This window comes from Mus pahari, chromosome 22, assembly GCF_900095145.1.
Source record: "Mus pahari chromosome 22, PAHARI_EIJ_v1.1, whole genome shotgun sequence".
Lineage (NCBI taxonomy): Eukaryota > Metazoa > Chordata > Mammalia > Rodentia > Muridae > Mus > Mus pahari.
The window spans coordinates 16,007,306-16,016,570 of record NC_034611.1 but is presented as its reverse complement, the minus strand read 5'-3'; positions in this window follow the sequence as shown (position 1 = coordinate 16,016,570).

The following is a 9,265-nucleotide window of genomic DNA, read 5'->3' as shown; positions in this document are numbered from 1 at the left end:
CCAGGCACTGGCATAGCCTCACAAGAGACCACTATATCAGGGTCCCTTCAGCAGAATCTTGCTGGCATGTGCATTAGTACCTGGGTTTGGTGGCTGATGATGGGATAGATCCCTGGATGGGGTAGTCTCTGGATAGTCCATCCTTTCATCTTAGCTCCAAACTTTGTAACTCCTTTCATGGGTATTTTGTACCCTATCCTAAGGAGGAATGGAGTATACACACGTTAGCCTTCCTTCTTCTTGGTTTTCATGTGTTTTGCAAATTGTATCTTGGGTATTCTAATTTTCTGGACTAATATCCACTTATCAGTGAGTGCATATCTAGTGACTTCTTTTGTGACTAGGTTACCTCACTAAGGATGATATCCTCCAGATATATCCATTTGCCCAAGAATTTCATAAATTCATTGTTTTTAATAGCTGGGTAGTACTCCATTGTGTAAATGTACCACATTTTCTGTATCCATTCCTCTATTGAGGGACATCTGTGTTCTTTCCAGCATCTGGGTATTATAAATAAGACTGCTATGAACATAGTGGAGCATGTGTCCTTATTACCAGTTGGGACATTTTCTGGGTATATCTTCTTTGAAGGTCTGATAGAACTCTGCACTAAACCCATCTGGTCTTGGACTTTTTTGGTTGGGAGACTATTAATGACTGCTTCTATTTCTTAGGGGTTATGGGTTAAACAGTTTATCTGATCCTGATTTAACTTTGGTATTTGGTATCTATCTAGAAAATTGTCCATTTCCTCCAGATTTTCCAGTTTTGTTGAGAATAGGCTTTTGTAGTAGGACCTGATGATTTTTCAAATTTCCTCAGTTTCTCTTGTTATATCTCCCTTCTCATTTCTGATTTTGTAAATTTAGATACTGTCTTTGTGCCCTCTGGTTAGTCTGGCTAAGGGTTTACCTCTCTTGCTGATTTTTTAAAAGAACCAACTCCTGGTTCTATTGATTCTTTTTATAGTTCTCTTTGTTTCTACTTGGATGATTTCAACCCTGAGTTTGATTATTTCCTGTTGTCTACTCCTCTTGGGTGTATTAGCTTCCTTCAGTTCTAGAGCTTTCAGGTGTGCTCTTAAGCTGCTAGTGTATGTATGTTCTCTTCAGTTTCTTTTTGGAGGCAACCAGACCTATGAGTCTTCCTCTTAGCACTGCTTTCATTGTGTCCCATAAGTTGGGTATGTTGTGCCTTCATTTTAATTAAATTCTAAAAAGCCTTTAATTTCATTCTTTATTTCTTCCTTGATCAAGCTATCATTGAGTAGGGCATTTTTCAGCTTCCATGTGTATGTGGGATTTCTGTTGTTTTTGTTGTTATTGAAGACGAGCCTTAGTCTGTGGTGCTCTGAAAAAAAAATACATCGGATTATTTCAGTCTTCTTGTACCTGTTGATGCCTGTTTTGTAATGGATTATATGGTCAATTTTGGAGAAAGAACCATGACGTGCAGAGAAGAATGTACATTCTTTTGCTTTAAGATGAAATGTTCTATAGATAACTCTTAAATCCATTTGGTCCATAATTTCTGTTTGTTTCACTGTCTCTCTGTTCAGTTTCTATTTCCATTGATGAGAGAGGGATGTTGAAGTCTCCCACTATTATTGTGTGAGGTGGAATATATGCTTTGAGCTGTAGAAAAGTTTCTTTTATGAATGTGGGTACACTTGCCTTTGGAGCATAGATGAGCAGAATTGAGCTCTTCTTGGTAAATTTTTCCTTGGATGAGTATGAAGTGTCCTTCCTTATCATTGGAGTTTTCCATTTATAATCCTTTGTAGGCCTGGATTTTTGGAAAGATATTGTGTAAATTTGTTTTTGGCATGCAAAAATCTTGGTTTCTCTATCTATGGTAATTGAGAGTTTTGCTGCATATAGTAGCCTGGGTTGGCATTTGTGTTCTCTTAGGATTGATATGACATCTGCCCAGGATCTTTTCGCTTTCATACTCTCTGTTGAGAAATCTGGTGTAATTTTGATAGGTCTATTTTATATGTTACTTGCCCTTTTTCCTTTACTGATTTTAATATTCTTTTTGTTTTGTGCATTTGGTGTTTTCATTATTATGTGACTGGAGGAATTTCTTTTCTAATCCAGTCTATTTAGAATTCTGTAGGCTTTTTATATGTTCATGGGCATCTCTTTCTTTAGGTTAGGGAAGTTTTCTTCTATAATTTTGTTGAAGATATTTATTGGCCCTTTAACTTGGGAATCTTTAATCTCTTCTATACCTATTACTCTTATGTTTGGTCTTCTCATTGTGTCCTGAATTTTCTAGATGTTTTGACTTGGGAGCTTTTTGAATTTTGCATTTTCTTTGATTGTTGTATCAATGTTTTCTATGGTATCTTCTGCACCCGAGATTCTCTCTTCTATCTCTTGTATTCTGTTGCTGAATCTATGACTCCTGATCTCTTTCCTAGGTTTTCTAACTCCAGGGATGTCTCCCTTTGTGATTTCTTTATTGATTCTATTTTCATTTTTAGATCCTGGATGGTTTTGTTCAGTTTCTTCACCTGTTTGGCTGTCTTTTCCTGTAATTCTTTAAGGGATTTTTGTGTTCCCTATTTAAGGGCTTCTGCCTGCTTACCTGTGTTCTCCTGTACTTCTTTAAGGTGTTATTTATGTCCTTTTAAAAGAACTCTATCATTATCATGAGATGTGATTTTAAAGCAGAGTCTTGCTTTTGTTGTTGTTGTTGTTGTTGTTGTTGTTGTGTTGGGGTATCCAGGGCTTGCTCTGGTCGGAGAACTGGGTTCTGATGATGCCAAGAATCCTTCATTTCTGTTGCTTATGTTATTACCCTTGCCTCTCACCAACTAGTTATCTCTGGTATTTGCTGGTCTTGCTGTCTCTGGCTGTGGCTTGTTCCTCCTGCAAACCTGTGTGTCAGTACTCCTGGGAGATCGTTTCTCTCTGGGAGAAATTTGGGTATGGAGAGCTGTGGCACAGCATCAGCTCTGGGGCACAGATGGAAACCAAAAAGACTACATCCCAGGCTGTTCCTCAGTTCCTGGGCCCCATGGTCACATGGATGTAGTCCCTTGGAGCATAAGTAGTGGTCTTACCTGTGCTCACTGGTGTGTCACTAGCCCTCTCCTGGTGGTATGTGGGTATGGAGAGCTATGGCATTTGATCTGCTCTGGGCACAGACTCCAGTCCACCTTCTGACCCTATTCTTTTTTGATAGTTTTCCATAGTATAAGTAGAATCATATGCTGTATTTCTCTGTCAGACTTCTCTCATTTTGTATAATGGCCATCACACTTCAAAACATGATAAATTCCATGTAATGAAACTGCAATGCATGAATTATAACCACACAATTACATAGTTGTTACCACACAGCTCTAGTATAATTAATAGTATACCAGAAACCAATAATCTCCTGGAGGTGACATGAAAGAAAAGACAACAAAAGATACATACATTGGACTTTGTGGAAATTAAAAATATTTTGCATCAAAAAGGTAACAGAATGAAAAGGAATCCCACAGACTCTAAGAGAATACCTTGTATAGAAAAGAGTAACAAGAGTGACTACACAGAGGGAGGGAGAGAGCATTGATGGAACAAAGCACAAAATGTGGACAATTCAATGAGTCAGGTTACATACAGACTGAAAAGATATACTACATGTGGTACGTCTGTTGGGGACCAGCTGTAGTTCTGTGTCCCCAATTTTCTCCTTCAAGTTTTCCAGATTCTGCTGCACACCAGTCTAGAAGGATGAAGTCTGGGGGCTCCAATGATCTTCAGTAAACAGCTCTCTTAGAGGATCTTAGCTTGTGTACATATCTTTATTCAGGATGGGCTTATATAGATAAACTTTATTCCAGATGAACCAGAGCTATATATGAACCTTGGACAGTAGAACGAAGTTGTCAGGGTAAATGAAAATAATTGGCTAGAATTTCAAGTACTGTGAATGCTTCATTTGTATGGAGAGGCATTCCAGGCATCCCAGGTCCTTGCTGGGCTGGTTCTTATCAGGAAAGAGGAAGTTGGACTTGTAGGTCTGCCAAGGACTACTCCACATTCTCCAGGTTGAAGGTATGGCTCTCAAACAAGATCAGAGAAGGTTTTCCCACAACACATGCACATATACACCTAAGTCATTGTTTCGGGTTAAGTGGATTTATTAGCCAACCTCAAAAAAAAAAAAGTTTATAGAGTACTCTGAAACTTGAACAAAATAAGTAAAGTAAATAAAAGTAGTAGACTAATGGAATTAGAACTCTATTTTAAGCCACATTCACTAATGAGATAGACATGGTGTAGATACACAATAGCTTGAAAGCAAAGGCAAGATAATTTTTACCCTTAAATATCTCCTTAGAATAAGACTGAACCAGGAAATAAGCAAATAAATGTATTATATTATGTTCCAAACTCAGGATGACAATATTAACGATTAGAGATTCAGTATCTACTCTGGGCAACTTAGGGTATAATTGTATAGAATGGTGGTTGGTGATTCCCAAATTAGAAGATGAATTTTGACTTGAATCAAGAATGACAAATTGGGCCGGGCGTGGTGGCGCACGCCTTTAATCCCAGCACTTGGGAGGCAGAGGCAGGCGGATCTCTGAGTTCAAGGCCAGCCTGGTCTACAGAGTTAGTTCCAGGACAGCCAGGGCTATACAGAGAAACCTATCTCAAAAAAAACCACACAAAAAAAAAAAAAAAGAAAAAAAGAAAAGAAAAAAATTAAGAATGACAAATTGGAGGAAAGAGGAATCACTTGATCCACAACAGCTTTGAGCATATAAATGACCTCAGATCATTTGGTAAAGTTCACACCTCCAGCAAAGCTCCCGGCCCAAGTACATGATGAACAAGAGACAGCTGTCTTCCTGGCTTCACGTTGCTGCACCTAAACCATTGCTGTTGCTTCTCCTGCTCCCAGACCTCCTTAAAAGTCAATGGCATCAGGCATATAGCACAAGAATTGTTATCATTTACTGGTAGCTTAGGAATTCCAACCAGTACATAGAAAGAAAATCATTGGCTCTGGCCCACTGAGCTTCTCTTTTCTTTATCTGGTCCCCACTCTTCATAGTATCCGTACCTCTGTATCTGGTCCATCCATCATCCTATGCTGGTCAGAGTTCTCTTATATCTGAGCCAAATGAGAGTGAATCAATTTGACCAGGGGCACTGGACAGGGGTTAAGGACTATTAAGACATGAAAAACTGTTAAAAATCACTATTCATGGTAATGATAAGATTTTGGGTTTTTTTTTTTTTAACCTTTTACCTAGTTTAAATGTTTAGCTTGAAATAGGATCTCATGTATTTTGGCATCAAATTCTAAGTAGTCAAGGGTGACTGCCCTGACTGGGTTTTATGTCACTTTGACACAAACCAGAATCATCTAAGAGTAGGAAACTTCAATTAAGGGAATGCCTCCATAATATCATACTGTAGGTCAACCTGTAGGGTATTAATAAATTAGTGATTAATGTGGGAGGGCCCAGACTATTGAGGGTGGTGCCATTCCTGACCTGGTGATGTGGAGGTGCTATAAGAAAGCAAGCTCACAATTCATGATGAGCAAGCCAGTATGCAGTACCCTTCCATGGCCTCTGCATCAGCTTCTACCTCAAAGTTCCTGCCCTAACTGCTTCTGATGATGAACCGTTATATTGAAGTGTGAGTGAAATATGCTATTTCCTTTCCAATTTGCTTTTGGTAACATTGTTTCATCACAACAACTTGAAATCCTCATGCTCCAGCCTCCCACTCTTGAGTGCTGCAATTACAGATGTGCACTATTTGGTTTGTACAGTGCAGGGTCCTGGGCACAGATGGTAGAGTAAGCTATTCAAGGATGCTTGACCAGTGAGTTACATTCCAAGCCCTGGTGCTTTAGGCTCTCACAGAAGACACTCCTTTAGATCTTTATTGTCTTATAAATAAGCAAAAATGACTTCCCTCGAAACCAACACGACTAAGGCCAGAAACCATAGGCCTCTTCCAATCTCTTCTGAAGGTGAGAAAATTATGTTTATGATCTCACTGATGAGCATTGTACAAAATTCTTGCTGTTCTTGAAAGCACTCCTTTCTACAACAGTGCTGATGTTTGCAACAACAAAACATAAAGTTCCTGTAGCAACACGTGTAATCATCACTTTTCTCTGAGGAAATAAAGCTTGATTCACTGGGCCTGGCAGCCCATGTGGCCAGTGAGAAATTCTCTGAACTCTTTAAACTCTTTGTGGGCTAGTCAAGAAGGAAAAGAGAAAAGGGGGGAAATCACACACACACACACACACACACACACAGAGAGAGAGAGAGAGAGAGAGAGAGAGAGAGAGAGAGAGAGAGAGAGAGAGAGAGAGAGAGAGAGAGAGAGAGAGAGAGAGAGAGAGAGAGAGGATAAAGCAAGACAAGCTCCAACAACTTCACACATGCACATACACACAGATATACATGCAGGCAGACAGACAGGCATATTGGATGGATAGAGCAAAACTCTTAACAACTTTATCTTTTCTCTTAGCCCTTTTATACCACCTAAAACAAAAGTTTCTAAGTAGGAAAAAGATAACTTCATAGCCATAAGTTATACATTCTGTAATGACAATCACCACAAAAACATACTCTTCAAAATAACATTGAAATAATTATACAAAAGGAAATTACAACAGGATTACTGATATTCTATTCTTCTTTTGAAACATACCTAACTAAACATTGCCCATCTATTTTTCTCTCCACAAATTCAATGTTACCCCAAAGCAATAATTCTTTTGTCACTGACTAACAAAGTATTAGTAAGCTAAGTCTACAGTAGCAAGATATTTTCTATGCTTAGCTGATGACAATTTGTATTTATGAAGAAATAGATCATCTAGGTATTAATTTTGATGTCCTGTTCAGCTTAACTGGCTAATCATCTATTCTCTATTCTTATATTCACGATAGAATTATTTATTCTTTATTCATAACCCTGTCTTTTTATGGTGCATACCAAAACCTATGGCCACATCCCTAGATCACAAGATCCCAAAACTCAGACCTAACCCAGAATGAATGTTTTCTTTGGTCATTAACTTGTCCCAAGCCTATTTTTCTCTTCAAAGTGCAGTTGTGTGCTTATAATGCATAAAAACTTACTGTGCTTCTTTTTTAAACCTATGTCACCCTCATTAATCTACAAGGAAGGGGCCACATTCTACTCGAGTCTAACTTTATTATTATCTTTCTGGTAAAACAACTTAAACCATTTTTCCCTAAGTTATCAATGTCCTAAACTATTTCCTAAATTCCTAAAACTAATTTTATTTAAGTCAAATCGGGAATTCCGTGAAGTCATTAGTTCATCTAAACAATATTTTATGAAAATTCATCTTCATATTGATCTGCAGGAAAATTGCCCAATACAGCAGGCTAACACCAAGGATGTAATCACACCAGGCTCTATAGGCAGTGAGGGTCTCCCTGTGGACAACCATGCTAGATGTATGAGAAGCACAGCAATGACAAACATGAGAAGGCACATCAGCAGCAATAAGCAATCCCGGGATGAAGCCTCTGGTGTTCTGCCTATCCATGATACACCATTGCAGCTGTGCAAAATGGTGGCCCATCTCCAGGAAGCTCACTTGCCCAGTACAGCTCCTCCTGTATGGTCCTTCTTAGGGACTGGTTGAAAATAAATATCTGCTGGTCAGAACACACATTTACCCTTTCAGAATAAACACTGCTGTGGTTTGAATATGCTGGGTACTGTTAGGTGTGGCCTTGTTGGAGGAAGTGAGTCATTGTGGGGGTGAGCTCTGAAGCTCCGCCCAGTTCAGAACAGTCAGTTTTCTCCTGGCCACAATCAGATCTAGATGCAGAACTCTCAGCTCCTCTTGCCTGCATGGAAGCTGCCATTTTCCCCACATTGATGATAATGGACTGAACCTCTGAACCTGTAAGTCCTTTATGAGAGTTGCCTTGGTCATGGGGTCTCTTCACAGAATGAAAACCCCCAACTAAGACAACTAGTGTTTGTTGTTGCTGTAAGCTTGAAATCAGGTATTTATGATACAGTCCATCAAACAAGGAGTCAATTAAACAAGGATGGCTGACTCTTGTCCGTTCTTGTTCATTCCTGTCATGTGAAGAGGGAATGCTTTTGAGAGTAGGGTACCACACCCCAGTCACAAAGTGGAGAGCAACTGTGTTGCTAGAGGGAGAGGGCTTGGCTGTAACAGATGAATCATGCTAAAAACAACAACAATAGTAATAAAACAAAAAATTAGAGTATGTGTCTGATGATTCTTTCCAAGAACATTTGGGAAATTAAAGTTCCTGACTTCAGAGGTATTTTCAGGGTTTAAAAGGATCATAGAAGCAGTTTGCTTGAAGCATCTGCCCTGTGAGCCCAGAGTCAGATTTTAAATTATACTTTTATGTGTATATTTTAGACCAGTTAGCTTTGGGAGTCGTGACCTTGTTAAACCACATTTTTTCATGGTGGGACTTGACAACACACTTAGCCTCAGCTGAGTTAGACTTTGCTTTAAATAATTCTTATTTCAGCTTCTAAGGCAGTAATCCTAAAGAAATCATTTTGTAAGTATAGTGTTTTTGAGTAGCATCAGAAAACACTGTTGCAGAGACCTGAAACAGGGAACAAAGCTCAAAGAAACATTGTAGAAAAAGAAAACATGAATCTGAAACATGGAACAAAGCTCAAAGAAACATTGTAGAAAAAAAAAAAGAAAACTTGAAGCTGGTGTCACAGCCTTAATGAAAATGGACCCCCCTAAAAAAAAAAAAAAGAAAAAAAAGAAAATGGACCCCCAGAAAAGTGTTAAGAGTAGTCATAGTGCGTAAGAAGCCAGGAAAGGCTCACCTCTCTGGCTACAGCTCTTTGGAGTATTGGCCCTGCATGCACCCTGATGGCTAGAGCATTCAGGTGAGTGAGACCTTACTACCCTCCTTGGCACCATAATAGAGCTGGCCCTGGTGGTATGGGCACAGGAGAGCTATCAGGCTGGTCAACTCAGACTCCACCTAGACCCAGATCCACGACTCTTGCTGAGGACAGCATACCATGACATAGATGGAATCTGGGACCCTGAGAAGAAGGAGACACATCCCTCCAGAGATGGTCCCACCCACAAGGGGCCCTCTCCCCCTTGGTCACTAATTGAGAAAATGCCCTGCAGCTGGATCTCATGGAGGCATTTCCCCAACTAAAGCTCCTTTCTCTGTGATAACTCCAGCTGTGTCAAGTTGACACAAAAATTAGCCAGTACA